This window comes from Homalodisca vitripennis, chromosome 6 (genome assembly GCF_021130785.1).
Source record: "Homalodisca vitripennis isolate AUS2020 chromosome 6, UT_GWSS_2.1, whole genome shotgun sequence".
Lineage (NCBI taxonomy): Eukaryota > Metazoa > Arthropoda > Insecta > Hemiptera > Cicadellidae > Homalodisca > Homalodisca vitripennis.
This window is the reverse complement of record NC_060212.1, coordinates 124,480,040-124,498,235: the sequence shown is the minus strand read 5'-3', so window position 1 is coordinate 124,498,235 and position 18,196 is coordinate 124,480,040. Positions and strand designations below refer to the sequence as shown.

The following is an 18,196-nucleotide window of genomic DNA, read 5'->3' as shown; positions in this document are numbered from 1 at the left end:
TATCATTACTCTTGTCTACAAACATGAAATTGATTGATTTAATTGATTGAAGTGACCGTTGTTAAAAAATATAATTGCCCTTTCGTTTAAATCATAAAGTATCAAACGATACTTTTGGGCTCGGCCTTTTCGGATAGTGTAGTGTAGTGTAATCACGGTATATTTCTATAGGGCGCGGTCACGTGACGTCGCAAAGTAACCTGAACCGTAACACGGCGAACAGTTTAAATTAGCGACCACTTCGTTCAAATTCGTCTTGGGGACATCAAATGACTGCTTAGAATAAAGTTACGACGTTGATTTTAGGTGTCATTAAACTGTAAACGTGTATATAATTATCGAAAAAAATATAAAAAATCACTTTCGGTCGGAAAATACAATTGAAAAACTCTCTACAGATTCCTTAGTATATTCCGATCGGAAGCGATTTTTTTTTCTCGATAATTATATATTTATTAGTCGGCGTTGAATTAATCTCTAAAATCAATGTCCTAACATAATTATAAGTACTACTTTTACCTCAACCACTCAACCAGTGAAATCCAAAATCGTAAAAACTTGAATCAGTAGAGAACTTTTCTTTGGTATTTACCGACCGGAAGTGATTTTTTCTCGATAATTATATAGGTAGTCGAGTACACTTTAATGATAACAAAAAATCGTCGTCCTAACTCAATCAAAAATACCACGTTTACCTTAAATAACCGAAGTCCGAAGTAGTTGAAGTTCTAATGATTAGAGTTTTTCAGGTGCATTTTATTTCCAACCGAAAGTGATTTTTTTTATTTTTTCCGATAATTATATACTCGTCTACAGTGTAATGATACAAAAAATCGTCATTATAACTCATTCATAAATACCTCAATCACTTTGGTGCCTTTTACTCGGCCAGAATCGAACTTCATAAAGTTTCTGTAACTATTCATGAAAATTTGTGGTACTGGAGTTGCTGTGAGAGTTTAATTTGCCTATTACATCTTTCCACTTTCTATAAGGCTTAGTTACTAAAGCTCCATATTTTTGGTATTTTCCTTTTACCAGTGAATTCATTAGCAAATAACACACAAAACGTCCCCCGGATTCCCCGATTTCGGACCCCCCCCCCGAACGAAATTTCTGGCTATGCTACTGAACTAAAGACTGAAATTTGTTCTTTCTGTATGGTAAATTAGTTAATGTTAGCAAATTTGTATCAAATTCTCTAATATTGATTCCTTTATCAGTCTGTATTCATTATTCTTTGATGTTAAGTAAATAAAAATAATTAAATAATAAATGTATAGCTGTAAAATTACAGAAATGTACTGAAAAATTCTGAAATGCTCATAAATATTATTGCAACATATATTTATAAATCATTAAATATGCTACACCAGTTGATTTCAAGCTTGCAAAAATATATATCACTTGTGGGATTTGAACCACTAATCTCAGGGTCAGCTGTCACTTAACCAGTTGGGCTATAAACTGTACTGATAACAGACCAGTACCAACCAATAGATAGTCTCTATCTTCCACCTGTCAGATCCAGCTCAACATGGTCTATTCAAACAGCATATTATAATAATATATTTTTAGCATTACAATCAACAATGTGTAACTATAGTGATGAAATAAAAATTTAACAAATTATTGTTTAGTGTCATGCACGAGTCAATCATTTATAAGTCTTTTTTATTTATAGTGTAGAAATGTATCTGTACAGTCCAGGTAAGCCTAGGTTATGGCTTGTTATTTAGTCTGATAAATAACTGCAATAGTTTTAACACTCGAAATAAGTAACCTGTTTATCAAAGTTCCATTAGTTTGTCAAAATTGTATTTAAACAAATAGTTCACAATTACAAAACTGGATAAGTTAAAACTGTTTCAACTTTGAATGTCCATTGTTTAGGTTAGGTCCCTAATTAAGCAAATGAATGAAACTATATCCAATAAAAACTCAAGTTTGATTTCTCAGTCTGTTCAATATACTTTGTTGACTGTATAAAACAAAAACCATAGTCACCGTTTTGCCTTTCCTATTCAAAAACCTTAAAAATAGCACCACCTTTACTCACTCACTCACTCTTCTTATATACTGTCATATACATTATGACAGTTAGCTCCTCAAGTAATATGCTTCGCTAACACTCTGCCAATAAATTAAGATGTTGTTTTTGTTTGGTAAGCTGTAAACAAAGTTTGATTTTACTACCAATTTACTTTTTTATGTATAAAATATATGTTGTGGAATGTAAAAGTGTTTCAGAAAAATGTTAAACCAAAATAAAATAAAATATAAATTTCAATGTAGTATGATGTAAATAGTCACTAAGATAAAATTCAAACAAAATCTCATTTAACAAGCTGACTATAATAATACTATGATAATAATGCTGCCTTTTCACTTGACATTATTTCCGTAAATTTTATTTCGGGGAAGTTTTACAGAGCTTGGTTGAACTTTCAGTTCTCTGTCCAGCCACACTCACAACTTCCAGAACATTTAGAATACAGAAGAGTAATGGGTTAACAACTATATCTTTTTTACCAGTTTATGCTCTCAACCTTTTGTTGTATACATTATAAATTCGTGATAATACATTCAGTAAAACACACACACACACACACACACACCATTTTCCTACCAGTGTTTCAAGAATCAAGAATCAAGATCTTTATTGACCATTAAGTAATACAAAATTACAATAGGCTTCGTCAGTTCCAACAATAAAATATCACAGCTTGCTAATACATAAAATAACAATAACATATTATGTGCAATAAATAACACAAACACCAATACTAATATAATACAATACTACATTACATAAAATCTTTAAAATACCCACATTTAACTGTCACTAATATTATATTCTAAAAATTCTCTTATGGAGTAAAATGCACGACTTGACAGCCAACTAGAAACCTGCCTCTTAAATGAATTAAAATCTAATAATCTCCATGATTCAGGGAGTTTGTTAAAAAATTTTATTTGTAAATATTTATGACTCTTTGCATATTTTTCTAGTCTAGGAATAGGCAGGACTAAGTTGTTTACATTTCTTGTTTGATAACTATGGATACCATTAAAACAGAGGAAGTCATTAATATTCTCTTTTACATAAATTAAATTTTGAAAAATGAAAATGCAGGGTACAGTCATTATATTATGAGTAGAAAAATAAGCCTTACAACTACTCCTAAACCCTAAACCAAAAAGGATTCTTATTGCCTTTTTTTGCCATAAAAAACTCTTTCCGCACCAGTACTACCTCCCCACAAAATATTTGAATACAATAAATGAGCATGAAAAAAACTAAAATATGACATTTTCATCAACTCTTGGCTTACACAGGTCTTTAACTTTCTCAATAAAAAACAAACACGTGCCAATTTTGAGATTAAGTTGTTTGTATGATCCTCCCATAAAAGCTTCTGATCAATAGTGACACCTAAGAGTTTTATTGGCTTTGTCATTTTACTATCTATCTGCATTTGTCTTAAAGTAAACACTATATGTTCTGTTTTACTTTCATTTATTTTAAGATAGTTAGAATCAAACCATACATTGGCTGTGTTAATTACTCTATTAGTTTGATTGAGCACTTTATTTAAACAATTTCCATTTACTAAGATAGAGGTGTCGTCTGCGTACAATATGGTATTACAATCTAAATTAACAGGCAAGTCATTAGTATATAGTACAAATAGCAAAGGACCTAGGACAGAACCCTGTGGAACTCCAGCAAGAACCTCCTTAGCAGATGAAATCTGATTTCCAACCGATACCATGTGCAATCTGCCCACACAGATACGTCTGAAAAAATTGTAATTGCTCGTTATTTATTCCGTAATATTCAAGCTTTTTCAAAAGAACACCATGAAGAAATTCTATCGAAGGCCTTGCTTAGGTCTAAAAGGGTCATTCCCACAAGTTCATGATCCTCAAAGCTCCTTAAAATCTTTGTCACAGCAATATCTAGGGCCTTAACTGTAGAGTATCCTGGACGAAAACCAAACTGGCTACATGAAAGAATTTGATATTTATCAAAGTAATCTAATAATTGTTTTTTAACGCAAGTTTCTACAATTTTTGAAAATACTGATACAATTGTTATGGTCCTATAGTTATCAATACACATTCTATCACCCTTCTTAAACAGAGTTATACTTTTGGATGTTTTTTAAGCAGTTTGGAAAGACAGAAAACGACAGACAAAGATTAACTATATACACTAAAGGTTTAATTATGAATGGAGACATCTGTTTCACAATTTTGTTTGAAAATCCAAAAATATCCTCACATTTTGACATCTTCAGAGAATTTACAATGTCACATATTTCTCCCTCATCCACACTTTTCCAACAGAACTTTACCAGAGGACGTTTAGCACTTGTTAAAAACACTTCATGACTTAACCTATTACTACTAGTAGACTGACTTAACTGCAAATTTTCTTTACCAATATGTATATAGTGGTCATTGAACTGATCTGGTGTTATAGGGGGAAGAGATACATCTGATTTGAAATTCCCTGATTCATTTTTAATAATTTTCCAAGCAGCTAAAACACTTATTACTAGCTTTATTTATAAACTCATCATTGTGATTAATTTTTGCTTCTTTAATTTTTGCCTTATACAACCTCCTTTGTGTACTATAACAATTTCTAAATTTTTACATCATATTTATATGCTGGTAATTTTAACATATCTCTTAGTATATTTACAAAACTTCTTAGTTTCTTTAGTGAATCGTCAAAACCATTTTGAACAGTCGGGTTTCTTTTTCTATCTTGTACCTTAATACATTTTTGTACTCTTGGACAATACTGATTATACACAGATGAGAGTGTATTTACAAAATATTCAAAAGCAGCATGTGTATCAGTCATTTTTTTAAATAGGGGATCCCAGTCAAATTGAGACAAGCGATGTAAAAACAAATACATATTTTTATCATTTACTTTCCTATAAGAGATAATTTTTGTATGGGAAAAAAACTGAGGAGGTTGAGAACTTGAAGTTAATTGCCTTGTGATCAGAAATAGCGTAGTTCCACAAACTACACTCAAAATAGTTTTATCTATATTAGTGACTATGTTATCTATAACACTATTTTGTCTGGTTGGAAGGTTGTTTGCCTGATACAAATTAAAAGATTTCAGTACATTAATGAGAGTTACTGTTTCTATTTTTTTTTACTTTAAAAAAATCTGTATTGAAATCTGCCCCAAGTACTACTTTACTGTTTGGTTTCTTATTATTAATAAAAATGAGTAACGATTCAAGGTAATCAAAAAACATATCATAACTTGAGGTTGGAGTCCTGTACAATGAAATAAATAATACATTAAAGGTACTTACATAAATACAGACAGCTTCAAAAATGCTAGTAAGAGAGTGGGCAATATCAATAAACTCGTATGCAATATTATACTTTACTAAAATAGAGGCACCCCCGTAGGGCTCATTCCTGCAGTATGCTGCAGCTAATTTAAAACCCTCAGGCACATAAAGATTCACCTCATCATTAAGAAGCCAGTGTTCATTAACTAACACAACATCACATTGGGCTTCATATAACATTACTGACAATTCATTTACTTTGTTTCTTATTGACTGTATATTATAAATGCATTACATTCACCCATGTATCTTTACCAGACTTTGTATAACATGAAATTAAATTTAGTACTTCCACTGCTTACTATTCCATTGGCCTGTAATTTGCTATTTAGAATAATGCAAATACTGTTGAACTCACTGTTACTAACACATACTCTTTTCAAATATAAATTGTTATGTTGGATCCACTATGTAATTTATTATCAAGCATAGTTTTAATTCTAAATGTCAGTTTCAATTTTTTAACAGAAATTATTTTATCTTCTTCATTGTGTTTAAAGGTTAATTGGAAGAGAAGACTTTTAGGTCCTAACTTAGCCTCTATAAATAAAGACATTTTTCATTTATTTTGTAATAACATGCAAAACGCATTGGATGTTCATAAATTTGATTAATTGCATCTGGAACTGAACGCTAACAAGAGTCATAGTATTTTATTCTCAGGGAAAAGAACTAACAATCAGCCTAACAGGGAACTTCATTTTAATGGGCAAGAAACAATTCCATTGAACATCATTAAACTCTTTGGAGTAACACAAAATAGTAAAATGTCATATACTATACACAATATATAAAACTTGTATAACCAATGTCAATAAGATGTGAAAATTCTTTAAATCTAAACCATTCATTCTAATGGTAGAATAGGAGCTCATCCTGATTGCTGCTTAAAGCATATAGAGGTTTAATACTGCAAAACTGGACTGTTACAGTTTTTTATTTGGCTACGTAAATTGAAAATTCTCCAAAACTAAGAAACGAGAATATCTCTAAACACATTTAAAACTACTTCTATGTTAGCTTTACATACAGAAACCTATATTTTACCATTAAATATGAACTGTGAGACTACTGGAAAAAAATATACAAGATAGCATATAACTACAAACACAGGAAGCCATAAAATAATGTACTTAATCTACTAATAGGAATGTCAAATTACTGGCAGAAAGAGAAACCCCCAATACACATACATAAATGTGTCACTTCTTTCTTTCACTCTGTAACTACAATTTCAGGAAATAAGAAAGTGCAGTAGGCCTTCGACAATACCTATATACTTTTAAATATTACAGGCTTAATAGTGCTTATGTATGTGCTTCTGTCATGCAATATTGTGAGAAATTTTTTATTAATACTGAAATTCTATGTAACTCGAATTTGCCTACTTATGTTTCAAAACTATTATAGGGCTCCATCATATTACATCGTAAGTGCTCTCACCAGCAAAGCTATGACTCCGACTTAAGGATTCCTCCCCAATGGTCTAACATACAGTATTCAAGAGCTAGTGAATTCTTAATTAAATATATAAAAAAAATTGAAATTACTTCATTGCTGCACAGTGAAATTGTTTCACTCTCCGATTTCAAAGTGTGGGACTCGACACACTACTTATTCACACATAACGTAGCTATGGTATCAAGGATTATTTCAATTGAATTTTGAGTTTAGCTCAAGTTCACCTTCTTTTTACTGCAGTGTCTGGTATCTGCATCAGGAAAATTATAACATCAGGAAAACTAATGGTTACATTAAACAGATCACCCAGAAGTGATCTCTACAGCCATAAATTTGAACCTGCTAGAAACAGTGTATGTTTGGTCAAGTCTTCAAATTAGGAAGAGGGCCAAAGGTATAACTATTGTGGGACATTTTCTATACCACTGTGCTCTATGGTTCAGCTTCGCACCCTCTTGGGTAGAACAGTGATGTCCAAAAATATTTCTTCAATAGACAATTTTCTGATTGAATTTAAATAATTGTATTAACATGGTGCAAAATATAGATTGGACTCAATATTTTTATTAGGATAGAATAAAACTTATGGTAGAGAATGATGCTTATCAATATTTCTAAGTTTTCTCTATTTATGTAATTATTTTGGCACTGCTTTTCTATAAGACGAAATAGAATTGGGGGGAGGAGGATAAAAACAGGTCTTGGTATAGCAACCATTTACATAGTTTAAAAAAACGTTTTAATGATCTCATATGGCAGGTATGAAACATTTAGTACACTTGAATACCTACTATAGTTGGTAAGAATCTTATAATAATTTTAAAATTCAATAGAAACAAATCTTTTAGATAGGTAAAGAAGAATTATAATGAACAGTTGAATAAGAAATGTAAGGCAAATTGGAAAATTATAAATAAGGTTGATCAAAATGGGATAGAAGGCGCTGGAATTTATTATCAGATGACTTATTGAAAAATTTCAATACACAACCTGAAAAAAGAATTAGCATGGCATTGCATTTATTTGGAAATTTGTAATTAGCACAGATGTAAGAGCTGCTATTTTCAAATTAAAGAATACTAAGTTGAAGGATTTTTAAGAGCATTAACTTCTGCCCTTAAAAAGATATTTTTCCAGATTTCTTCAAGATTTCGAAGGCTTGCCCTGATCAAGCAAATTGCCATCCAACTAGTTTTTTTTTCCAGTATTGGCCAAAGTCTCTGAAAATATTATATTTTAACAGGTACTGTTTTTTAATCCATAGGTTATTATTCTGAATCTCAGTTTGGTTTTTGTACTGGATGTAGTGTCTTAAGTACCATCAATGCCATGTATACAGACGTACTGAAAACATTTGAGAACAGGGACTTTGCTTGGGTCACCTTTTGTGACCTAAGTCTAGTCTTTACTGTATGGATCATGATGTTTTATTCCAAAAATTCGAATATTATGGCATTTAAGGCACTGCTTTAACATTATTTAAATCTTACCTATCAAATCAAAGGCAGGTGATGTGTTTCAATTGAGAATGGTCACCTGTAATTGGGAAGGAATGTGGGGTACCTCAGGGTTTAGTTCTGAGCTCTCTTTTATTCCTAGTTTCAATTAATGGCCTTTCAAGCAAACTTCTTGTTAAGTACTACATATTTGCAAATGACACTACTTCCCTATCAACTGCACTTGATATCAATTTGCTTAGAGGTAATGTTAATAATCTTGTCAAAAATACTTCTATGTGGTTTTCTGCTATTGTACAAGACACATCATTGCAGACCTGGCCATATGAGCAGTTACAACACCCCACTTTCCCCTCATCTCGGTATCACGTCAGCTGATCCTTAGTAGAAGGCGACTCGACAATGTCTCGCTTCGTTCCTGTTGTTTACATCTGTTTTGTTTTTTGGCATTAGATTATTCTGTATGTTTTTATTTTATTATTATTTTTGGTCACGTCCTGTGTCATAGTGTAAACACTTGTTAATTTTAATTGTGAAGATAAAGGATTCAGGAAGATAGATGAGAAGTAAAGATGAGCAGTAATGATAACTTGATTGTTGAATTCAATTTATTATCCCATCACTAGTTATTGTTCTGTTACAGCTGGCAACACCGCACCACAACCCAGGCTTGTATTGATATGTCTCGTTCCGTAATCAATTTCTTTTAAATATAAATAAGACTGAAACAGTTATTTCTAGTAAGGTTATTATCAGATGAGATTTTTTCTGCCCAGTATGTAATTTTTTTAAGACTAAGTATAGACCGGCAACTGTCTTGGGCTCCCCACATGAAATAACTGTCAAATACACTTTCTAGAATTGTATTTCTATTAAGAAGACTAGCTGATTATGTGCTGTCTCATTATATTAGAAATTAACATTTTGCTCTTTTCCATACAAATTTAGGTTTGCTCTGATTTTTATACGATAGTGTGCAAAACTTTGGTGGCCAAATACATTTTTTAACTATATTCAGGCCCGTGCTGGCCTGGGGGGACAGGGGGACGTGTCCCCCTGCGCCCTCGCCTTAAAGGTAAACCGGCACCCTCTTGAAACTAGACGAAAAAGCCAAAAATCATTCGAGAAAAGAGTTAAAAAGGAAAAGGAAACAGGAGAGAAGAAAAAGGTAGTCGGAAGAGGTAGCCACGTGACATTTCTCAGCAATACAACATTGATTAAAATTGTTAAAATTCTTCGTGATGAAATTGTAAGTAATATATCAGCTCAAGTGAAGGAAGCGGTAAACTTCTCCATTTTAATGTACACTACAATAGACATACCAGGAAATGATCAATGTTCATACGTTGTTCGGTTTGTAAACGGACGCCAAGTGCAGGAAAGACTGATAGCTTTACAATGTGTATCATCAACTAAAGCCGATGCTCTGATGGATTCTTTAGAAAATACATTGAAAAACGTCAGAATCCCAGTGGAAAATTGTATAGCTAATGCTTTTGATGGGGCGTCAAATATGAGTGAAGCCTATGCAGGCTTAACTGCGAAATTGTCGGAGAGAATTCCGAACCATATACACACTTGGTGCTACGCTCATGTTTTAAACCTAGTTCTTACTGATACAGCACAAATACTTCCTTCAACGATTACATTTTTTGGTTTGCTCCAAGAGGCACAAGTATTTTTAAAGGGATCATTAAAGAGACAACAGTTTTATTCAGCAGAAAATCCTGTTTTTAAACTCGGCGCTATTGGTGCTACACGTTGGCGGAGTAAGAGTGATGCTACCACTAAGATATTTGGCAGGATTGATAATTGGACAACAAGCACCCCACTTGACTCTTCACATCAAGCCAAGCATGTATTCCACGAACTGACCGTAGCGTTACAAAAGATTTCCTTGTCCCCGGAATTTAACACTACAGTCAGGAGTAGTGCAACAGGGTTTGAAACAACAGTTATTGCAATGACCTTCCTGCAAGTATTTAAAGTTACTACACCGTTATCAGACTACCTCCAAATGAAGAATCTTGACTTTGCTCAAGCCTGGAGGCTAATAGAGTCAGCAACTGAAAGACTGAAAGACCTGCGAAATAGGTTTTATTAAACTCTAGAAGCAGCACACACATTCGTTAGGAAATTCAATGAGAAGATTGAGGCGTCCTCAGAATTTGAGGATCTGAAAGATTTGATGATGGAAACTACATTCAAAAAGTCAAGGTCAAGGATAGTAAAAAGAATGGCCGGTGAAAAATGTAGTGATGAAAGTGTTGCCTCTTCTCCTGAAGATACTTCTTTCAGGATAACTGTCTATAACTGTGTTGTAGACACTATAATACAAACAATGTTTAAAATGTAACATGTAAGCCTTGACGAATTGCTGACTGAGCGGGTCTACACATTTGCGCAGTGGCAGTGGGCGATTCTATAACGCAGTCGTGTTGGGGGAGGGTAGGAAAGAGGAGATGCTTGAAAACATAAACAACTTAATTAGTTCAAAGTGTTTGCAACTAACTACCATTTATTTATTTTCCTTTTTCGAGGTATATACGTTCAAATTTATTGATTTCATTCTTATTTTTTAAATTGATAATGCACAAAAATAAGCAATGTTCGTTCATTACAATTTGTAAGTGTCAAATAAAGTAAAAAACGCAGATTTAAGTGGTTTATTAAATTTTTTTGTTTCTTTGATTTGTGTGCATTATTTGTAATATTTTTACAATGAACAGGTCTTTGTTAAAGTGTAAATTTTCTTCGTTACTGCTTGAAGAAAAATGTGCTTCATGTAGCTTAAAAACACGTTTTTAGATGTTTACTTTTTCCAAAATTTCCGGGGGGGAACCCCCGGACCCCCCACCAACCTGGTGAGTATTCCATACCCTCCAGACCCCCCGGTGTCCCAGTTGGTTGGCGCCCTCACCACCCCTGTCCCCCGCCCTTTCGACGTACCCAACACGGGCCTGACTATATTTCCATCTCTCTTGGCCTGATAACATAAAACTAATATAACTAGATTTCTTCCCAGTGTTTTAGTTACATCCTGAAAATATTTTATACATTTGTTGATTCTATGTAAGTTTTAAGTACTAAATAAGTTATATTTAGTGTACAGTTAATTTAATGTTTGAGATAATGTAATCCAGTTTTATTCTTGTTTTTACAGATTGTAAATAAGAAGGCTTGTAACCTTGGCCATGTCCAGCTACTATAACAAAACCCTAGTGCTAAAAGTGTGCAACATGTACCAGGCCTTGCCCATGCTTCCAGCACTTGACTCAGGCAAGATACAATCATATTGTGATATATACACAGCAGGCAAGTGTCTACCACAACCTTTATTGTGTGCATTTACTAGTAAGTTTATTAGAAAGTTTCTGCAAAAGAATATCAATGTCCGATCAAAACCAAGTGCCAAATTACTCAAGTTCATGCGTTTTTTAAAGTTCATTCGCAACTATTTTCAATAAATGATTGGCTATACCAATTAAATTTATAAAAGAAGTATTATTTTATAACCATAGTAATATTTTAAGTGACCATGGTTTATATTTGTAAACAGAGGAGGAGGAGGTGGAGCACCAGCGACAATAGCCGACATCAGTAAACACTCAGCGTCTAGAACCACACAGTCTCTGGCAACTCCCGTCCTCTGGTAGGTCTCAGGCTCTGGCAAAGGAGTCGGGGGGAAATATGGAGTTCTACCACAGAAAATTTAAGGACATCGTAAACGCATCATCCAAACATCATGTGAAGTTTCACAGGTAACTGTTGTACAATTAATTTGAAAAGTAAATCTGATTTCTTTTAAATACATTAACTGAGTTTGATTGTACAAGAAAAGGTAATGTAAATTAGATTTCAGGCTCTTGCTCATCTTCATACTCTATGCCATGTAAATTTATTATTTAAAATCAGCAATTAAATTTTACAAAGAAATAAACAGTGACACTGGTATTACTACAAAATGATAACACTACAGGTCATCTCAGCCCAGCTAATAATAATATATCAAATTTTTAATTGACTAGTCTGGATTATTATCACCAAAACAAAAGAATTTCCTGCATTTGATTTTTGTGCCTTTTTCATGGCCTCAGTCATTGTTATAGAGACACCTTACATGTAGGTTAATGATGTTTCAACAAAAACTTTAAATATATTCAAAAGTTAGGTGATGAAAATCCAATTATGTATGTATGTTAGGCAACTTTAAAATGAAACTCAAACATTATTTTTTGTCTATTGACATGATCTTTTGACTAATATTGTTGTCCCTTCAGAACACAAACTTTTTAAAGATATGAACCATTTAGATGACATCAGTTGAGTAGATAGGAATCTTAAGATTTAATTATTGGTTACGTTTTGTTCATATTGCGCCAATTACTGAGTCGATGTCAGTCAGCCGAGCCGGGCGGACCTTATCGCTATAGCTCCCGAGCTCAAGGTCACTCGTTCCACGTGTGCGTTCGAACTGTTCGTACCTGTCGGTATTACAATTCACTAATATTACCGTTATCAGTGATCGATTTTGAACATGCCGGTTGACTGCAGCGTTTGCTACCTTCCGAGTGGAGAAGAACATGTGCTTAGGTGTACTGCAAGTTGCGGAGCCATATGTCACCTGACATGTGCGCCTCAAAAGACCCGTGGTGCGAAGAGTGCTTGGTATTGTATAACGTGTAAACCAGAAAAGTCCTCTTCGGTGGCCAGCGGTAAGTCAGAAACGGTATCAATCTTGACTAAAGAGTTTCCTATCAACACCATAGAAGGTTTCAAGAAAGAAATGCTCGAAGAATTTAAAAAGAATACCGCTGACAACGCCGAGCTTCGCACCTCGCTTAGCTTTGTCTCTGATTCCATGGATAAGGTGAACACTGTCATGAGTGAATTATCGAAAGAACTAAAAAGAGTCCAGGCGGAAAATACCCAATTAAAAAAAGAGAACCAAGAACTACGAGGGGACATCTCCGGCCTCCACGTACGAGTGAGAAACCTGGAACAGTACTCAAGAAGGCAGAATGTCGAGATTGATGGCATTCCCGAAACCCAGGGAGAAAACGTACTCAGAGTCTTGGAAAGTGTCGCTGAGGCAGTGGGGGTTGAATTCAAAAAGGAGAATATCGTCGCAGCCCACCGCATCCCATCCTTCAACAAGAAGAGGACACCACCCATCATCGTAAGGTTCTCGACCTACGAAGAGCGGGATACCTGGATCAGGGAATACAAGAGCATGCGGCCTCTAATGCTCAACATGATCAACCCAGGATTCAAGAGCTCTGCCAAGGTGTTTGTAAAATAATAATAATAAATGCGTTTATTTTTTCTCTTTTTTTAAATACATGTAAATACAGTATACAACAATATACAGATTACAGAGAAAAAATATACCAACCCAAAAAGAAAATAATCTTGCACTTGGGTGGGAGCCATCATCAGCTTCTTAATTTAATTTAAGTTCTATAATAACAATATGAAAATACAACAAATAATAATAAACAAACTAAAATTACTCTTAACCATCAAATTAACACACATTAATTAGAGAAATCCAACTCAACTTCAATATAAAAACATACATTTACAATTTATAAAATAAGAACAAAATATTTTTACTGAACAACTAAATATAAATTTTCAATATCTTTAACACTTCTACTCAATAACCAAACCTTCAGCCTCTTTTTAAAAATAAATATAGATCTATTAATTTTAATTTCACTTGGAATTAAATTAAAAAACTTATAACTTAAAAACACAAAACATTTTTGAAACAAAGAACAGTTTGGTTTAGGCAATCGCAAATACTGTTGATTACTGAGTCTAGTAGAATAACCAGAGTTGTCAATAACGGGTCCACTGTTACCACTTAGTATGAAAAAAACGTAAACGTTGTAAACGAACATCTTTCACCTGAGAACAAGCTGCTTCTGGCTAAAACCAAGGAAGCTGCCAGAAACAAGGGCTTCAAGTACGTCTGGAGTAGAGACGGCAAAATATTTGAGCGGAAGGAAGACGGAGAAAGGTGCAAAAAAATTGATAGCGCAGCCGATCTAGAGACACTACAAGTAAGCTAAGATCTGCAAGCAGCTAAACTCTAATACCTTTACATTTAATTATTACCTGTTATGTTAGACTATTTTTCTATTTATTTGCTAGGCCAATTATTTTTTTGTTTTATTTTACTGCTGTTATAACAAACCCTTATGAGCTTAAATGTATGTAGTGTGTCTTTGATACTCTAGACAAAACTTTTTTTGAAATCGATAATTATAAAAATGTTTTATGTATTCATCAAAATATTAGAAGTCTCCGGAAAAACTTTAACTTCTTTTTAGCTTATATACAACCATTAAAACGAGACATAGATGTGATAGTCTTAACCGAGACTTGGATTTGTGAAGAAGAAAAATGTTACTTTGAAGTCCCAAACTATTCTTCTTTCTTTTATTGTAACGTATTAAATAGATCAGGAGGAGTAGTAGTTTATATTAACAACAGAATTAAAGCTAATTTAGTAGACTGTGTTATGACAACTGCAGATGTTTTATTATTAACAATTAGTTTTAACGATATACCTTTTTCATTAATTGGAATTTATAGAAAACACAAGTTTACTGTTAACAACTTCTTAACTGAATTAGAACCTATTTTTAGTAGATTAAAAACCAATTCAATAATTATGGGCGATTTAAATATTGATATAAACAAATCAAATACAGACACAGACGCCTATTTATCTCTCATGTATAACTATAGTTTTACTCCTTTAATTGATAATTATACTAGAATAACTAAGGATTCTTCTACTAATATTGATCATATTTTTGTAAGACACAAATGTTTAAGCAATTTCAAACCCGGAATTTTTCACATAAATATTACTGATCATAGCTTAGTAGCCCTTATCATATCAAATGAAAAGCCCAACTATAGATCTACAGAAAAAACTGTTGTTAAAAAAATAAATTACGATGGTGTTAAAACTGCGTTGATGACAACAGACTGGAGTAGTGTTTTTAATTGGAACGATGTAGACAATGCTGTTCACTCTTTTTATTCAATTTTAAATAACTGCATTCAGCAAAATACGGAAGATATAACAATATCGAACAAATTTCACAAAGCTAAAACAAAAAGTCCGTGGATTACTGAAACAATACTTAAAAAAATTGAGAAAAGAAATAAACTGTTAAAAACACAAAAAAATAGACCATTTGATCTAGATTCCAAAATTATGTTAACAGATTTAATGCAAATCTCTGCCTTGAAATTGACAACGCGAAAAAAGCTTTTTATCATAAATTATTCCAAAAACACGCTGGTAACACTTCTGAGCAGTGGAGAATTGTAAACAATTTAACTGACCAGAAAGATAGAGTGCAAATAACTAAGATAAGATTAGAAGACGGAAGGATAGAACAGAATCCGCAGGCGATAGCGAACCTGTTTAATGATTACTTTGTGTCTGTTGCGCAACAGCTGATAACCAGCCCTCCCGGCCCGCGTCCCGACACACTCAGGTACTGCCAGCACCAGCCGCGCTCGCTGTTCCTTAACCCTGTCACTCATCAAGAAATCTCTTCCATCATTAAAAGCCTAAAAAATAAGAAATCAACCGGCTGTGATAATATATCTACTCATTTAATAAAATTCATTGAACCTGAAATCTCCAAAGTTTTAGCATTTATTGTGAATTTAAGTTTCTTAAGTGGAAAGTTCCCTACTAAATTCAAGCAAGCAACTGTGGTTCCAATATTTAAGAAAGGTGATAGGGAACTTTTACAGAACCACAGACCAATCGCTCTATTATGTGTATTCTCTAAAGTTTTTGAGAGATGTATGAAAGCAAGGTTGTTGTCTTTTTTAAATAAAGTAAAATTTTTCTCGCCCTATCAATTCGGATTTACTGAAGGAAAGAGTACTGAGACCGCAATTACAACTCTTATGGAAAATGTTTTTACACAGTATTAATAACAATAATAAATCTTCCGGTATTTTCATAGACTTTTCAAAGGCTTTCGATTTAGTAGATCACGGAATACTTTTAGAAAAACTTAAGGCTGCTGGAGTAAGGGGAGTTGCGCTGGACTGGTTTGAAAGTTATTTAACGAACAGAACTCAAAAAGTGAATATAGCTAATATTACCAGTAACTCAAAACCTGTATCCCGGGGCGTCCCTCAAGGCTCTGTGCTTAGTGCAACTATGTTTTTAATATTCGTGAATGATTTACTATGCGTTCCCTTCAAGGGAAGAGCCACAGCTTTTGCTGACGACATTGCTCTTCAATATAATAATACACACTGGACTAACATTTTAGAGGAAATGAAATTCGATATTCGGTCATTAAAAGCGTGGTGTGAAAATAATAACATGATAGTAAACGCCGAAAAAACTAAATTTATAAATTTTGGTCTTAAACGTTTTTCTTTCGACAACAACTTGAAATTTCACGTAAATATTAACTGCGAGAATGACAATAAATGTAAATGTCCAGTTATAGAGCAAGTGAATCAAATCAAATACCTTGGCATAATAATCGACGAATCATTATCCTGGAAACCACATACAGACAATCTACAGTCACAATTAAGAAGAAACGTCAGAAAATTTTACTTTTTGAGGAACTTGCTACCTGAGGCTGTAATGCGCACCCTTTACTTTGCACTAATTCACTCCAGATTTATTTATGGGATAGAAATTTGGGGGGGAGCTAGTAATAAAGCTTTAAACCCACTGGAGATAATACAGAAGCACTTTATTAGAATAATAACATTTAAATGTAAACGTGAGCCGTCCCTTCCTCTGTTCAGACAGTTGAAAATACTACCATTAAAATATCTATTTGTATTTAAAGTATTAAAAACGTTTTATATGCGAAGTGGTGATGACAATAATAAACAGTTTAAATATTATACGCGAGCTGCTTCAGAAGGTCTTTTCAAAAGACCAAAAGTGTATAAGTCATTCTTTAGAAAGTCATTTGTATTTTTAGGTCCAAAATTGTTTAACCTGCTACCAAACCAAATCAAAATTATTTGTAAAAAACATTTATTTTTAAAAAAAATTAGAATTTGGTTGCTGGAAAAGGATGAAATTACTGAATTAACAGGCATCATTCAGTGATATATTATAAACTCGATGTAAATTAAAATTGTATTATACAATGATGTAATACTTCATCTTGGGAGTAATTTTAATTTCCATTAAATGTTATGTTGTGGATGAAACATTGAAAATGGTAGCATTAAGTTTAGAATATATAATATTTTATTTCTGTTTCGTAAAATTTGAAAATATGTACTTACTGGGGTATTAATTTTAACAAGAAATAATCTATAATTCTTAGTTTTGACTTAATAGTTTTGTGTAAATACTTTGTGTGTATATAGTAGGCGCTGCAGTGGACCGCCAGTTTAAGTGTCAAATATAGACTGTTGTATGCCAATTTAGTTGTTTGATAAACTGTGCTAGCCATCGCCACCTGTCTAGATGGCTAGAATTCCGAGTTTTTAATTATGATTTATATCTGTATTTATTTTCAAATGGAATAAATATTTCTTATTCTTATTCTTATTCTTATTCTTATTCTTATTGCAGAAGTAAAACAATGATAGCCAGAATGAAATCCTTCTCAGAAAATTTAAACAAATCATCCAAATGTGAACTCACTGTTCACATATCAAAATTCAGATATTGGAAAATTAGTTTAAACTAAAGAAATAGTTGTAATAATGTATATAAATGGCACTAAAAGATTTTTTCGATATTTTTCTTAAAGGAATACGTGTTTTAATTTGTGTTTATTGTTTTAATACAAATATTGATGAAAAATGATTTATTTAAGATAAATTCGATAAGTAAGTTATTATGTGTTTGATCTA

At 32.9% G+C, this 18,196-nt stretch overlaps 1 long non-coding RNA gene across 1 annotated transcript; it reads left to right on the top strand.

Moving 5' to 3' along the window:
* Window positions 1-1,512: 1,512 nt before the first annotated feature.
* LOC124364912 lies at window positions 1,513-11,558 on the top strand. The gene is made up of 2 exons (XR_006922678.1): window positions 1,513-1,710; window positions 11,475-11,558. It is a non-coding gene; the product is annotated as an uncharacterized LOC124364912 (long non-coding RNA).
* The last annotated feature ends 6,638 nt before the right edge of the window (window positions 11,559-18,196 follow it).